Here is a 15,622-nt window from a genome sequence, read left to right as displayed (position 1 = left end):
CAATTGAGTCCACCTGATCCTCAGATCCCTTGGGAACCCTCCCTTAGCAGCCTGGCAGCAGTAAAGGGACACATGGGCACAGCACTTAACTCCCTGCCCACCCTCGTATAAGGCACCAGTTCAAGGTGTCAGTGCCAGAGGGAAGTGCAAGGGTTGGGGCTGACAGACAGCCTAAGGGGATGCCATTTTAGAGTGTCTCTCTTGTGGGGGTTGGGGTTAATGCCTTTGCTTAGTGGGATGGCGGGAAGGAATGGTTTGGTCACCCTTGTGCCTGCATGGTTTGAGAGTTGGTGACCCATTCATGAAGGTGGAGGATTCCCCTCTGTGCTGAGGAATTGGAAGTGCTTCCCTTGTCACCAAGGATCACCATGTCCATTGTGGGTGTTGAGAGCGTATGTCAGTCAGTTCTGAGATTAGGGCACCCTTTAAAAAGGATGCTTTGATCTCTGTAAAACCAGGCTGGCTTTGAGGCTTGTATATTTGTATAGGTTAAAGATGGGTGAACCCCATCTGACAGACATTACTAATGCAGTTTTCTCACTGGCAGGAGCACCTGATGCCAAAATGGGAGCATTGCACCCAATGTGTCTATAACAGAGGCTGCAAATTCTGTGCCAAACAACTCATTTCTTAATTCTATTCACCATCAAAAGTCATAATGGAATACATTCCAATTGTCTGGATTATTACAACTCCAACAACATTCAAGAAGCTTAAAACTGCCCAAGCCAAAGCAGCCCACAAACTGACATCCAATCCACCACCTTAAATATTCCCTCCCTCCACAAGCAAAAAAAAATGGCAGTAGTATGCTCATGAAGGACTAGTTGGTCAGAATGGCCTGTTTATGTACAGCAACTGCTATATATTTTAATAATTGGATGCTTGATTTTCCAATGGAGACTGACTGTTCCAATATTCCAGCATTACACTACAGTATGTTTCTGATTCCCATACCACATAAATCATATCAGCCTTTACTGAAAATAGACATAGAGGAGATTACAGGAATTACAGTATGGAGAAAACATTACTTTATGTTTTTTGAATGCCATTTTCTTCTTTGTTTTGTGTAGTACTGAGTGATTTTAATCTAATCAAGCCTTTTTTCAATCCTCCCATTCTGCACTGGGTTAGTGCAGTCCTAATGGTCTGTGGGTGTACTCCACACCACACAAACTGCAGTGATTCAATAAGGTGCTTCACCAAAACATTCTCAAGGGCAATTAGAGATGGACAATGAATGCTGTCCTGACCAATGTCATCCACACCCCATGAATAAAAATTGTTGGCACTGTCAGCGCTTAGCTGATTGGTGTTCTAATATTGTCAACAATCTTAGCGAAGGCTTGCTGAGCTCACTAATGGCAATCATTGATAAGAACCATTAAACAAAAATTAGCTGTGTTGCCACTGAACAATCAATCATCATTATGACAAAGAGAGCTCCTACTTTTTCTCCAATCAATTATTTCCAACCCCAGTCTCTCAGACTGTGATGCATTTGTGCTGTTTGCAGCTTGCTGATCTGTTGAATTTAAAAATGTGGGACTTGCAGCAGTCTGTGCTGAAAATGGCCAAATAGCCACTGTGAATTCAGCAGATCAGCTTTGGCTCAGCTAGGTGATCAACTTGAAACTGCCAAAATATTTATTGACATGGTTTTTTTTTGCTGTGAAATACAATGAATTCACAAAAATTATAAAGAATTAATGTTATGGAATAAAGGCCTTTAGCCATAGGAATTTTCATTTGTTACATTTTGCTGTTTTCTTTTCTGTACCAGAATCTCTACCTTTCATATTTCTCCATCTCCTTCCAGTATCTCTGGTTCCTGTTACCCAAGTTTTCAGTCTGTACTAGTTTCCCATTTTACATTCAAAAAAAATGTTACCAATGACAAACCATGTTATTCATTCTCCAAGTTTGTTTTTGCTATTAGTTATAATAGTTATACGTGTGTTTTGAAAAAGCCACATTTATGGTGTGTGTCCCTAATATAATCCATTCACTGACTGTAATCCTTGAGTTCGACAGATAACAGTCTAGAGTGTATATGGTGCAGGTCCAAACCATAAGCTGTTGCTTTGCTGATGAGTAATATTACAATTGAATTGAATATTTATTTTCACCAATTGTTCAGTGTATATCATAACTTTAGCTGGACGGGTAGTTCATGAAAATGGCTTAGGAAATGGAATTGGTGAATGGAATATGATTCCAATTCATAGAAGGGTGAGAATGCCTTTTCCCATTGACCAGTATTTTCAAATTGGTTCAGAAGCTGCATAATGATTGTGTTCAAGCCATTGGTCCTCACGCGTAGTCCATTGGATTTGAATGCAAAACACCCCATGGGCCCAATCCTTGGTTTGGCACTGCTGTCGGTGCAATGATTCCATTAACCAATTGCTGAATAATTCCTTCTAGAGTCCATTGACCACATTTCAATCATGACTGCAGGAAACAGTTCATCAAGTGTCAATAACAGTGATCATAAACAGCTGGGAAGCACTTTGAAGGACTGAACGCAGCTGTGAAGAAAATGTCAAAAAGTGACTGTGTTAATAGGCACTGACAACAGAAAACAAATACCATTGCTTTAATTTAGCTCTTTAGCATTGTATTGTACCAATTATTAGGCATTGATCCTTGGTCATACAGATGACTCCTTTGCAGGAGTTATTGATTAAGCAGTAAAAAGATGTCCAAAAATATCATTAGAAAAGCAGGGATCAAAAGGGAAGGAGAAAGTTAAAACCACCACAGGGAAAAAGATAACATGGAAGCTATTGAGACTATAGGCTCACAAGTTCATCAACCTGATAGCCTACATCCTAGAGTGTTAAAGGAAGTTGCTTCAGAGATAATGGATGCACTGGTTGTAATCTTCCAAAATACTCCAGATTTTTGAGAAGTCACAGAGTATCTGGAAAACTGCAAATGTAGCACCACTATTCAAGAAAGGAAACGTATGAAAGCAAAAAATTATACGCCAGTTAGTTTTATATCTATTATTGGGTAAAGGTAATAGCAAATATCTGAAACTGAATGTGTTATAGACACATTGGGCACAATTCTCCCATTTTGGCTCCAAGTGCTCCCACATGCTTCATTTTAGAGCGGTAAATATAGACAAGAATTTGTGTGGAATGCTATTAGTAATCAATAAGGATGTAAGTTGGACTGGAGACAGTTCCTGTCATCCAGTTGAAGCCTAAAATTATTTCCTTGTACCTAAGCCATGTTTTTCTGTGTGAAATAGAAACACGGGCACATTGATAAAATACTGCAGTGCTTATGGCTATTTCCAACAACTTGCAGGCACCCGTTCCCTGGACTCTTAAACTCAAGCTTTACACGCTCACTGTACAAATTTTAGTCTTCTAATCTTGCACTCCAGTTCTGGAGTTTGTGGAAACTCAAACACATTATTGTGTTTCAAGTAATCTAATCCATAAAGAAAAATATTATTAGATGGTGGAGTATGCGTTGGTAATCACAGTCTTCTCCAGTGGAGTAACAAATTGAGTTTTCTCTGTCTTTTATTCCTTCTCTGCATCTTTAATCCCAAAGGAGTAATGCACATCTGTTTTTAGTGTATACTGTCCTTGCCTAAGAAAGTAGAGTACAGGAGGAACAAATACAAAATGATTTCATTGTGGACTGTGACATTAATAAGAATGGGAAGGAAAATGAAAGAGACTAAATGAGAATGAAGCATGTCTTGTGTAGTGACCTCCTGCTTGGTGTTCCTATCCCTTGAATCCAACCCTATGTCACATATTGTATCAACCTAGGCACTAACTCCAATACCTTCACCAAGGAAATTAGGTTATATTGCTGAGGATTTGGTGCTGAGTAATTCACAAAACATAAAAGGAGATTGATGAGTAAGTAGTGAATGAGAACATGTCACTTTCTTAGTTGAGGTCAAGGAGAAGGCACCCCATAACTTCCGGGTCATGGGACCCAGAACTCATGTCCTTCCCTGAGGAGGATATTTGAATAACATCATGCTTTTGTGATGTGGAGACGTTGGTGTTAGACTGGGGTGAGCACAGTAAGAAGTCTCACAGTACCAGGTTAAAGTCCAACAGGTTTATTTGGAATCACAAACTTTTGGAACACTGCTCCTTCACCTGATGAAGGAGCAGCGCTCAGAAAGCACATGATTCCAATGAAACCTGTAGGACCCTTGGGATTAAGGTGCCACTGTATATCAAGCATGGCTGACAGGAATCTCCCCCAACCCTTACTCAGCCATTGATGTGTTTGGCAGGATTTGCAAGTTGACACATTTAACATATTTGGCTGCATTATGAATACACCTTCCTCGACCATCAATTCCTGGGGTGGGACTCAAACTTGGAGCTTCCGCTCAGAGGCAGGAATGCTACCCGTTGTGGCACACGATCTACTATCGTTAGAAATACTATTCAGTATAAGGCCTTGATTAGGCCTCACTTAGAATACAATGTCCAGTTTTGGTCTCCCAGCATCAGAGTGATAAAAAGGTTCAGAGGAGGGCTGCTCAAATTATACTGAGTATGAGTAGGAAAAAGTATAAGAGAAACAAAATAATAAGAAATAAAATTTTCTGGATAGGAAATGCTGAAAGATTTTAGTGAAATGTATACAATATGTAACAATACTGATGTTTATTTAAATTAAAAGTCATTTTTGATTATCCCTTACTCAAACTGAGAGCCTTGTTTATTCATACCTTTTTTAAGTGCTATTGGTGATCATGTGGAAATCTTGCAAGTGGTAGCTGGCTACTCATGTTCTACGAAAGAGTCATGGGACTGAGGTAGCTTTCTCAAAACAAGAAACCAATGCTGGCTGCATCATGAATGTCGATGTGGACAACCTGCTGTCATCTTTAATCCAATGTGAGTGTACTGATGACATAAGGTTCCTGGAGTTTCAACATGCCCTGAGTTACAGCAGCATCAGGCAGTTCAGCCCTGATTGCTAATACTATAGGCACTAGGAACTGTCCCCCCACTGAACAGTTGGATTGTTAGTCATGTTCTGAAAACCAGAGGGAAATCAGCATACATTGAGGTTGCAATAGTGGGAAAGTCATTTTGCCAGGAACTGTCTATTCTGATTAGCACATGGCCAATTCCTATCTGGGGCTGTTGCAAACTCTGATGAAATTTCCACATGGTTCACTGATGCTAGCAAAGATGATAGAGTATTGTTGATGGCACTGGAAGGGGAAATGTAGACGTAACAGTGACAATTGGCAATTGTAGTGTCTCTTTGGAGGCTGAGCTTAATATTTGCATGTAAGCATGATAAAAAGTCTGGTGTTGTGAGAGACATAGTTCCTCACAATGTCTGTAGCATTAACAACCAGGGCTGAACTGCCTAATGCTGCTGTAACTCAGGGCATGTTGAAACCCCAGGAACCTTATGCCATAAGAACACCCGCATTGGATTAAAGATGACAGCAGGTTGCCCACATCAAAGTTCATGATGCAGCCAGCATTGGTTTCTTGCTTTGAGAAAGCTACCTCAGTCCCTTGACTTTTTTGTAGAACACAAGTAGCCAGCTACCACTTGCAAGATTAGCCACAATAACTTTTCCACATGATCACCAATAGCACTTAACAAAGGTATTGATAAACAAGGCTCTCAGTATGAGTAAGGGTTAATCAGAAATGATTTTTAATTTAAATAAACCTCAGTATTGTTACATATGTATACATCTCACTAAAATCTTTCAGCATTTCCTATCTAGAAAATCTTATTTCCTATTATTTTGTTTCTGTTATACTTTTTCCTACTCAAACTCAGTATCATGCAAGCAGCCCTCCTCTGAATCTTTTTCAGGGCCTTTTTATATCACTCACCATGCTGGGAAACGAAAACTGGACATTGTATTCTAATTGAGACCTAATCAAGGCCTCATACTAAATAGTACTTCTAACGATAGGAGGTTGTGTGCCACAACAGATAGAGTTCCTGCCTCTGAGCAGAAGCTCCAAGTTTGAGCCCTGTCCCAGAAATTGATGGCTGAGGAAGGTGCATTTATAATGCAGCCAAATGTGTTGTGTGTGTCAACTTGCAAACCCTTCCAATGGCTGGGTAAGAGTTGGGAGAGACTCCTGTCAGCTATACTTGATATAGAGTGGCAACCAACACCCCCCCCCCCCCATCCAAGATACAAGCTTCTGCTAGCAGACTAGAGGCGTGCACTGGGAATTACTAGCTATAGAAACAGATGAGCATCTGTCTTAGTGCACCATTATGTGCGGGAAGAGAATTGGAATTCCTAGCTATGTATTGACTTGTCCTGTCAATGCATTCTATTTGCATTTGTAATAACCTTGTGGTATTAGTAATGGATTCAATTACTCATGCACTATAACCCCAAGTGCTTCTCTTACGCTTAAGCATGCAACCAAATATGATGTGTATATGCTTGCTGTTGTTCTTACCCAAATACATAAAGTTCATTCATATTTAAAAAATTCTGTGAGACATTAGTTCATTCTTGCATCACAAACTTTTTTTTCAAATTTGAGGTGCTTAATGCACATATATCTTTTGCATGGCTTGCAAGCTTGTTAATAGTTTTTTCATCAGTTTCCTCAAGATCTTTGATAACAAAGGGGGAGAGAAATTGTCCTAATACTAAACCAAGCCGGACTCCATAGATACATCATTAATGATGTCAGTTCTATGTCAATAAGAATAATACCAGACTCTAGCAAACTAAATATAAGAACATGCAGTTAAGCCAGAATTTTACATTGATCGAGCAGATGCGCACACAACCTGGAAGTGTGTAAAATTGCATGAGAAAACATTGAGTGCTAGATTCTCCAACCTCACCTGCAGTTGGGATTCTATGGTCCAGCTGCAGTGAATGGAGACTTGGCTGAGCGCCAAATCCTCAGTTCTTTGATGACAGTGATGGCCGGAGAATTTTGGCCCCTGTATGCCTCCTTATATAATTATGCCCATATGCAACATTATGGTCAGTGGGCACACACAGGAGTCTAAAGCATGTCTGCTGACAATTAAGGGGGCGATTAAGCCCATTAAGGAAGCAGTTGGTGGCCATTTAACGTGACCCATCCACTTCTACATTTGCTGGATAGGCCAGTCGGAGAGGTGGACTTCATGTTTTCCCAGCAAACAGATTCCAAGCTGGGATAAAACATCTAGGGAAATATAAAATTAAAGAAGGTATTTAGGGATTGCGGTCATATGGAGTTAGCTGTCAAGTGCTTGAATTTTCAGTGTCAACATAGCTTGCAGCATTTCTTTGAGCTCATTTCATTTATACAGTCCTGCAGTTCCCTGAGGCAGTACCACAGCAACTTTCTACCTTCAGGAAACTCACTGGAAACGTCGACCATCATCCTCACTTTGGCCACTTGTCCTCTTTCCAACTCCCTCCAACAGCATTTCTTGACATACATTTCATGCAGGCTGGCATTTAATTGGCCAGTCAGTGCGCAATCGTGGACTGAGTCTGATTGCCTTTGTTTTCTGGCTCGCTAATCACGGAAACTCAATGGGCACAAGTTTCAGTCTTTTTCTTTGGGTGCACTCAGGTGAATGTCATCAGGCCAAGAGGACTTTATCCACATCTGTTTTGAATTTTAGCTTCAGCATAATATTGATTTCATCAGGCACTGCTGCAGAAAACCTTTTATGAAAGGCTGCATATAGTGCCACTAGTGACAACAATGATATTAAACTAATGGAAGCTTCCCTTAAATATTATACAAATAGGAAATGCAGGACAGTTATTTTTGCCAAAGCATAATTTGTCCATGGAACACATTTGTTAGCACAGCTAGCGACCCAAGAAACTATTGCTGATTTCAGAAGGAATTAGGCAGATTACTATAACAAATTGGATACAAGGTTAAAATAAATGCACCAAGGGAATACTGTGCTGGGTAGAAGGTCCTCTGCCTGAAACTGTTGTTCACAGAATCATGGAATCCTTACAGTGCAGAAGAACGCCATTCAGCCCATCGAGTCTACAATCCCACCCAGGCCCTATCCCCATAACCCCATGCATTTACCCTAGTTAGTCCACCTGATCCTAAGGGGCAACTTAGCATGGTGAATCCACCTAAGTCGCATGTCTTTGGACTGTGGGAGGAAACTGGAACACCTGGAGGAAACCCATGCAGACATGGGGAGAATGTGCAAACTCCACACAGACAGTGACCCAAGTCAGGATTCAAACCCAGGTCCCTGGTGCCGTGAGGCAGCAGTGCTAACCACTGCGCCACCATGCCGCCCTTGTTACTTGTCAACAAACAAGTACGGTATAAAATCGGTCAGAGCCAGTGGTCTGCTGGATTAGTCTTTTTTTATTGCATAACAGAGCTGGAGAAGAACCTTCCAGATATTCTTTCCTGGATTTTTTTTTGTCATTTTCAGAAAATCACACTTCTTTCAGGTGGGTGGTGGGTATATCTATTGTAATGCACTAGGTGTCATAATTGTGTGGGAAAGGCTAGATGGACTGGTGGTCTTTTTTTGATTCTCACTCTGTTTGCATTGTATCCACTTCCCTTGCCAAGACTGCTATCCTCACTTAAACTGTAATACCTTATCTGCTGCAATGGAAGCCTCTGCCTTGAGTTATTTTTCCTCCCTTATAAAACATTTCAAAATTCCAACTTCTCACATGCAATGCCCATGATTTATCTCCCATTGTTGTTTTTTTTTCCAAGACAGCCTCTACTCTCTTGCTATCTTCAATATCTGTATCTATCTTCCTACTACCTTCACTGTGCTCCACAGAGTTCTCACTATTGCGAAACGCTGAAATTTCTCTCCCAGTCTTATTCCTACCACATTTGCTAATCTCTTTTCAGTACTAGTAAACACCACATCAGCCCCTTTCAGCATTATCTCATCCTTACAGTTCTCATGGACCCACTTGCTCTATTGCCCCTATTGTCTTGCTTCCAAGGTTCAGAAACATCTTCCCAACACTACCAATCCATGCAGTCCCGCCATGTTCCACTGTTGCTACATGCAGTGGCTACCATTTCCTTTTATTGATTTATTACCCATAATAACGTAATGTGGTGCAATTAAACCACTGACTTATTGAATATGCTGTTTACCTAATAATGCCAACTACTTAACTGGAAGTATTCAGCATAACTATGAAAGATTGAATGAGTAATGCTCTCCAAGCTCATCTTGTTTAGACTCCCTTCCCAATCATCAGCACTAAATATGTTAAGGATGATCAAGAGCAAGTAATAAAATTTAACACACAAATATCTTTACAAAATATGTACTAGCCATTATTGAAATAAAAGCATCTGAATATTTGGAAAAAACAGAGCTCATGTTAGCAGAACTCTAGTATTCTCATAATGTTCAATTATACTATTTTCCAATTTAATTATTTTCTACAGTTATTTCCAGCTTCATTGAGCAAGACCCTTGTGTGCATTGTGCCTTTATTGCATAAATGGGAAATGTACTGATTGGGTGTGGCATTTATTGCCTTTTGGAAAGTGTATTAAAATAAGGCACAGGAATTCTCAAAACCAATAATTAAAGTAGAGCTCATTTGATTAATTACATGGAATCCAATCAATTATGACATTTTGAACTAACATTAAAGTGACTCAATCATAAAATGAATCATCTTGTCATGCAGTTAACAAGTATAGATAGTTTTGAATTAGTTATTCATGTCCTTTGCCATGAAAAGCAGTTGATATATTCAACACAACTAAAGCACAGATACAAGCATTTTGTGCCTTTACTTTATTAACTGGGTGATGGATGTGAATTAAAAGTACATTTTCATCTCATAATTAGTAATGTAAGGCTACTGATTAAATGGTGCCTTAATGTCCTTTAGGAAGGAAATGTGCAATCTCTATGTGCCCTGGCCTGTAAGGGGCTACTGGGACACCAACAAGATTAGCTCTTAACTGATTTCACAGAAACATAGAAATGTAGAAACTTAGAAACAGGAGTAGGCTATTGGGCCCTTCGAGCCTGCTGTGACATTCATCTTGATCAAATTCAATATCCTGATTCTTCCCCGCCCTCCTTCCCATATCTCTTGATCCCTTCAGCTCCAAGAGCTATATTTAAGTTCTTCTTGAACCCAGATAACATTTTGGCCTCAACTACTTTCTGTGGTAGTGAATTCTGCACATTAACCATCCTCTGGGTGAAGAAATTTCTCCTCACTTCAGTTCTAAAAGGTTTACCCCTTATCATCAATCTAGGACCCCTAGTTCCAGACTCCCCCGCTATTGGGAACATTCTTTCTGAATCTACCCTGTCTAACCCTGTCAGAATTTTATAAGTTTCCATGAGATCCCCTCTCACTCCACTAGAGCAGACGCAGCACGGTTTCATTAAAGGGAAGTCGTGTCTGACAAATTTACTGGAGTTCTATGAGGATGTGTCTAGGGCGGTGGATAGAGGAGAGCCAGTGGATGTGGTCTTTATGGATTTTCAGGAGGCGTTTGACAAAGTACCTCACAAGAGGTTATTGCAGAAGGTCGAGGGACATGGAGTTGGGGGTAGGGTGTTAGCGTGGACAGAGGATTGGTTGTCAAATAGGAGGCAGAGAGTGGGGGTCAACGGGTGCTATTCGGATTGGCGGATGGTGACTAGTGGAGTGCCCCAGGGGTCGGTGCTGGGGCCTTAGCTTTTTACCATTTATATAGATGATCTGGAGGAGGGAACCGAGTGTAGGGTGTCGAAATTTGCTGATGACACCAAGATTGGGGGAACGGCAAATTGTGCGGAGGGTGTGGAGAGTCTGCAGAAGGCGAATGGGCCCGGAAATGGCAAATGGAATTCAATGTTGGCAAGTGTGAGGTGGTCCACTTTGGTAGGAATAATGGTAGGAAGGACTATTACTTACGTGGCGAAAAACTGCAGCAGGCGACGGTGCAGAGGGACCTCGGGGTCCTTGTGCATGAGTCGCAAAAACCCAGCTTGCAGGTGCAGCAGGTGGTCAGGAAGGCGAATGGGATGCTGGCCTTCATAGCGAGGGGGATTGAATATAAAAGTAGGGAGGTCTTGCTGCAGCTGTATAGGGCATTGGTGAGGCCGCAGCTGGAGTACTGTGTGCAGTTTTGGGCGCCGCACCTGCGCAAAGATATTTTGGCCTTGGAGGGAGTGCAGAGGAGGTTTACTAGGCTGATACCAGAGTTGAGGGGGTTGAGCTATGAGGAGAGGCTGAATAAACTAGGCTTGTACTCGTTAGAGTTTAGAAGAATGAGGGGAGATCTCATTGAGATGTATAAGATGATGAGTGGGATGGATAGGATAGAGGTGGAGAGACTCTTCCCGCTCAAAAAAGACAGTAGGACTAGGGGGCACAGCCTCAAGATAAAGAGGGGGCGGTTTAGAACGGAGTTGAGGAGGAACTTCTTCACTCAAAGGGTGGTGAATCTCTGGAATTCTCTGCCCGTTGAAGTGGTGGAGGCTGCCTCGCTAAATATTTTTAAGACGCGGGTTGATGGGTTTTTGATAAGAGAGGGGATTAAGGGTTATGGGGAGAGGGCGGGAAAGTGGAACTGAGCCACGACAGATCAGCCATGATCTTATTGAATGGCGGGGCAGGCTCGAAGGGCTAGATGGCCTACTCCTGCTCCTATTTCTTATGTTCTTATGTTCTTATTTAACCAATTTACTTTCTCCTCATGTGACAGACCTGACATCCCAGGAATCACCCTGGTAAGTCTTTGCTGTACTCTCTCTACTGTAAGGATATCCTTCCTTAGGTAAGGATACCAAAACTGTACACAATACGCCAGATATGGCCTCACCAAGGCCCTATACAATTGCAGCCAAACATCTCTATACCTATACTCAATCCTCTCGCCATGAAGGCCAACATACCATTTGCCTTCTTTACTGCCTGCTGTACTTGCACACTTACTTTCAGTGAGGACTTCAAGGTCTTACAGAGTATCCACCTTTCTCGATTTACACCCATTCAAGTGATAACCTGTCTTCATATTATTGCTACCAAAGTGGATAACCTCGCATTTATTCAATTATACTGTATCTGCCATGCATATGCCCATATACTCAGCCTGTCCAAATTACACTGAAGCATCTCTGCTTCCTTCTCATCCCTCTAACCCTCCCATCCAACTTTGTATCATCTACAAATTTGGAGATAATACATTCAGTGCCCTCTTCCAAATTATTAGTATTTGTGAACAATTGAGGTCCGAGCACAGATCACAGCGAAACCCCACTGGTCATTGAATATTACAGCGCAGTACAAGCCCTTTGGCCCTCGATGTTGTGTCAACCTGTGAAACCAATCTAAAGCCCTTAGCCTCCAATCAGAAAAAGGCCCACTTATACCAACTCTTTGCTTCTTATACTAACCAGCTTTCTATCTATCTCAAGACATTACCTGCAATCTCATGTGCTTTAACTTTACGGAGTCTGTTACGTGAGACTTTATTGAAAGCCTCCTGAAAGTCTAAATAAACCACATCCACTGTTCTCCTCTGTCAACTCTACTAGTTACATCTTTAAAAAATTCCAATAGATTCGTCATGCATGATTTCCATTTTGTAAATCCATGCCAACTTTGTTTGATTATACCACTGTCTTCCTAATGCTGAGTTATGAAATCCTTGATAATGGACTCTAGCAACTTCCCCAGTACTAAAGTTAGGCTTGCTGGTCTATAGCTCCCTGTTTTCTCTCTACTTCTCTTTTTGAAGAGTGGGCTGACATTAGCTTCTTTCCAAACTGTAAGAAATATTCCAGAGTCCAAAGGATTTTGGAAAATACCACCAATTAATCTATTATTTCCAGGGCTACTTTAATAGAGATAAAGATTATCAGGACCTGAAGATTTATTGATCTTTAATCCCATCAATTTTCTCCAAACCATTTCTCTGCTAATGCTGATTTCCTTGAGCCCCTCGCTAAAACATCTTTTTTTCACCACTCTGGCACATTATTCATGTCTTCTTTTGTGAAGATTGAAGCAAAGCTCTCATTGAATTCCTCAGCCAATTCTTTCTTCCACATTGAGTTCTCGCATTTCTGACTAAGGGGCCTACATTCATTTTGTCAATCTGCTTGTCTTTACAAATCTACAGAAACTTTTATAGTCAGTTCTTTGTTCCCCACTAGCTTGCTTTCATACTGTAAGTGAATTGACTTAGGCAACCAGGGAATTGGAGCAAATACTAGAATAAAAATTAAGGCAAATTCTCGTCTGCAAGCTTAGAATTGAATTAGGTTACAAGACCATACATTCAATCCATAAACTCTGAAAAACCTTTTTCACTAATATCTGCTGACTGGTGCCAAGATTTGAAGGGTTGTTTTAAAGATAAATCAAACAAATAGTTAAGACAGTTATACTCACAGGGTGGGATTTTCTTTGGTGGCAGGACCCCTGACACCAGGACCAAAAGTGGGGAGATGAGGGAAGAGGTGACCTTGCTTCAACCTTGATTCAGGACTGCACTTAATAGGCAGCAAGCCAATTAAGTGGCTGTCACCAGGACTAATGTTCTAATGAGAATAATGGCTTGGTTCCAGGAGCTGCTGGTTCAATCAGAGCACTGGCAGATCAGCAGCACTGTCATGAGTGGTGGTAACTCCTGGGGATGCACTTGAAGGATGAGTGCATATTGATGATATGTATCCTTGAAGTAAGGTATATGGAGCATGGGGATGCCAGGGCCTGGCAGGTCAGCCTTGCAAAAGGGTCTGAGGGAAGCAGCATTGATGTCATGATGGTGCCCAAAAAAGGAGGCCCCTCCCACTCCCAGATCCTGCTGGGAAGCTGGCAGAGTTACCCAGCAGTCTTCCCCACAGACTGGAGGCCCCAATCAACTTACTGAAAAATTCTAGTGGAGGCAGGAAGAAGCTCTGAATTGGCTTACTTGGGTTCCAGGCAGGCAGACCTTATCCCATCTTTCCCACTGCTGAAACGTTGACATGGCAGCAGCAGGCATTGGATACACTACCCAACATTATCACATGCCATTTTGCCAGTCTTTCTAGCTCCCAGCCCATCCCAAAGATCCTGTAAAATTACACACACACAATCACAACCATCAGCCAATGCTCCCATCTCCTAAATCATCTTCTCTGTGTACATTCAGTTCCACAAGCAGGAGAGATCTGCCAGAGATCAGGAACATAGTGGCGTATCGGGAACGCTGTTTATGCATGGTGACTGGTTATCAGTGGTGTCTCACTGCAATGTTGATTGTTACCTTTGCTCTTCAGCATCATCAATAATGACCCATATGTAGATGTTGGGGGGAATATTCCAATAAATTATGGGTGATAGAATGATATGTACATATTTTAGAGATGTAGAGGTACTACAAGCTGTTTCTACTGAATTTTAGTCCCCTCAAATGATTGAGGATATTTAGGCTTTTAAAATGGTTTAGAAGAGGGCCACAAGATTAATTGTGAAGTTAAACCACCTAGGCTACACAAATAGGCATAAAGATCTGACTTGTCTTAAATTGTAAATTGTCGTAAGCCAGGAGAGTTAGCAAGGTTTTGCAAACTCAGGCCAAATGGTGGGGATTACATGTAGTGTGACATGAACCCAAGATCCTGGTTGAGGCTGTCCTCATGCATGCAAAACTTGGCTATCAATTTCTACTTGTCATGTGATTCTGTGTTGTCGTGTTCTTGAAGACCGCCTTGGAGAATGCTTCCCTGAAGATCAGAGGCTGAATGTTCTACAACAGGAAAGGAGCACTCCTGCCTGGTGATTGTTGCACAGTGTCCATCCATCCGTTGTTGTAGAGTCTTCATGGTCTCACAATGTACCATTCCTCCGGACATCCTTTCCTGCAGCGTGTCAGATAGACGACGTTGGCCGAGTCGCAGGAGTATTTTCCGCGTACTGGGAGAATGGTATTCTCACGTGTGATGGTGACGTCCGTGTCGCTGATCCAGCACGTTTTGCAGAGGTTGCCATGGCAGGGTTGTGTGGTGTCATGGTTGCTGTTCTGAAGGCTGGGTAGTTTGTTGTGGACAATGGTGTGTTTGAGATTGCGCAGTTGTTTGAAGGCAAGTAGTCGGGGTGTGAGGATGGCCTTGGCAAGATGTTCGTCTTCATCAATGACACGTCGAAGGCTCCAAAGAAAATATCATAGTTTCTCTGCTCCAAGGATGTACTGGATGATGAAAGGTACTCTGTTGGTTGTGTCCCATGTTTGTCTTCTGAGGAGGTTGGTGCGGTTTTTCGCTGTGGCGCATTGGAACTGTCGAATGATGAGTTGAGCACCATATCCCACATATCCCATTCTTATGAGGACGTCTTTTAGCATCTGTAGGTGTCTGTTGCTTTCCTCCTCATCTGAGTAGATCCTGTGTATATAGAAGTCTTGTCCATAGGGGATGGCTTCTTTAATGTGTTTAGGGTGGAAGCTGGAGAAGTGGAACATGGTGAAGTTATCTATGGGTTTGTGGTAGAGTGAAGTGCTGAGGTGACCATTCTTGATGGAGATGCATGTGTCCAAGAATGCAACCAACTCTGGAGAGTAGTTCATGGTGAATCTGATGGTGGGATGGAACTTATTGATGTCATCATGTAGTTGTTTCAGTGATTCTTCGCCATGAATCCAAAGAAAGAAAA

General features: G+C 41.7%; 1 protein-coding gene across 3 annotated transcripts in view; it reads left to right on the top strand.

The window, feature by feature from the left end:
* The window catches only part of gabbr2 (gamma-aminobutyric acid (GABA) B receptor, 2), a 909,903-nt gene that overhangs the window by 408,536 nt on the left and 485,745 nt on the right, over positions 1–15,622 (top strand). The gene's annotated exons all lie outside the window — the stretch shown is intronic.

The sequence above is a fragment of the Carcharhinus amblyrhynchos genome, chromosome 2 (assembly GCF_965287045.1).
Source record: "Carcharhinus amblyrhynchos chromosome 2, sCarAmb.v2.hapA, whole genome shotgun sequence".
NCBI classification, from domain to species: Eukaryota; Metazoa; Chordata; class Chondrichthyes; order Carcharhiniformes; family Carcharhinidae; genus Carcharhinus; species Carcharhinus amblyrhynchos.
Note: the sequence above shows the minus strand (reverse complement) of the source record. Positions and strands in the feature narration are given on the sequence as shown.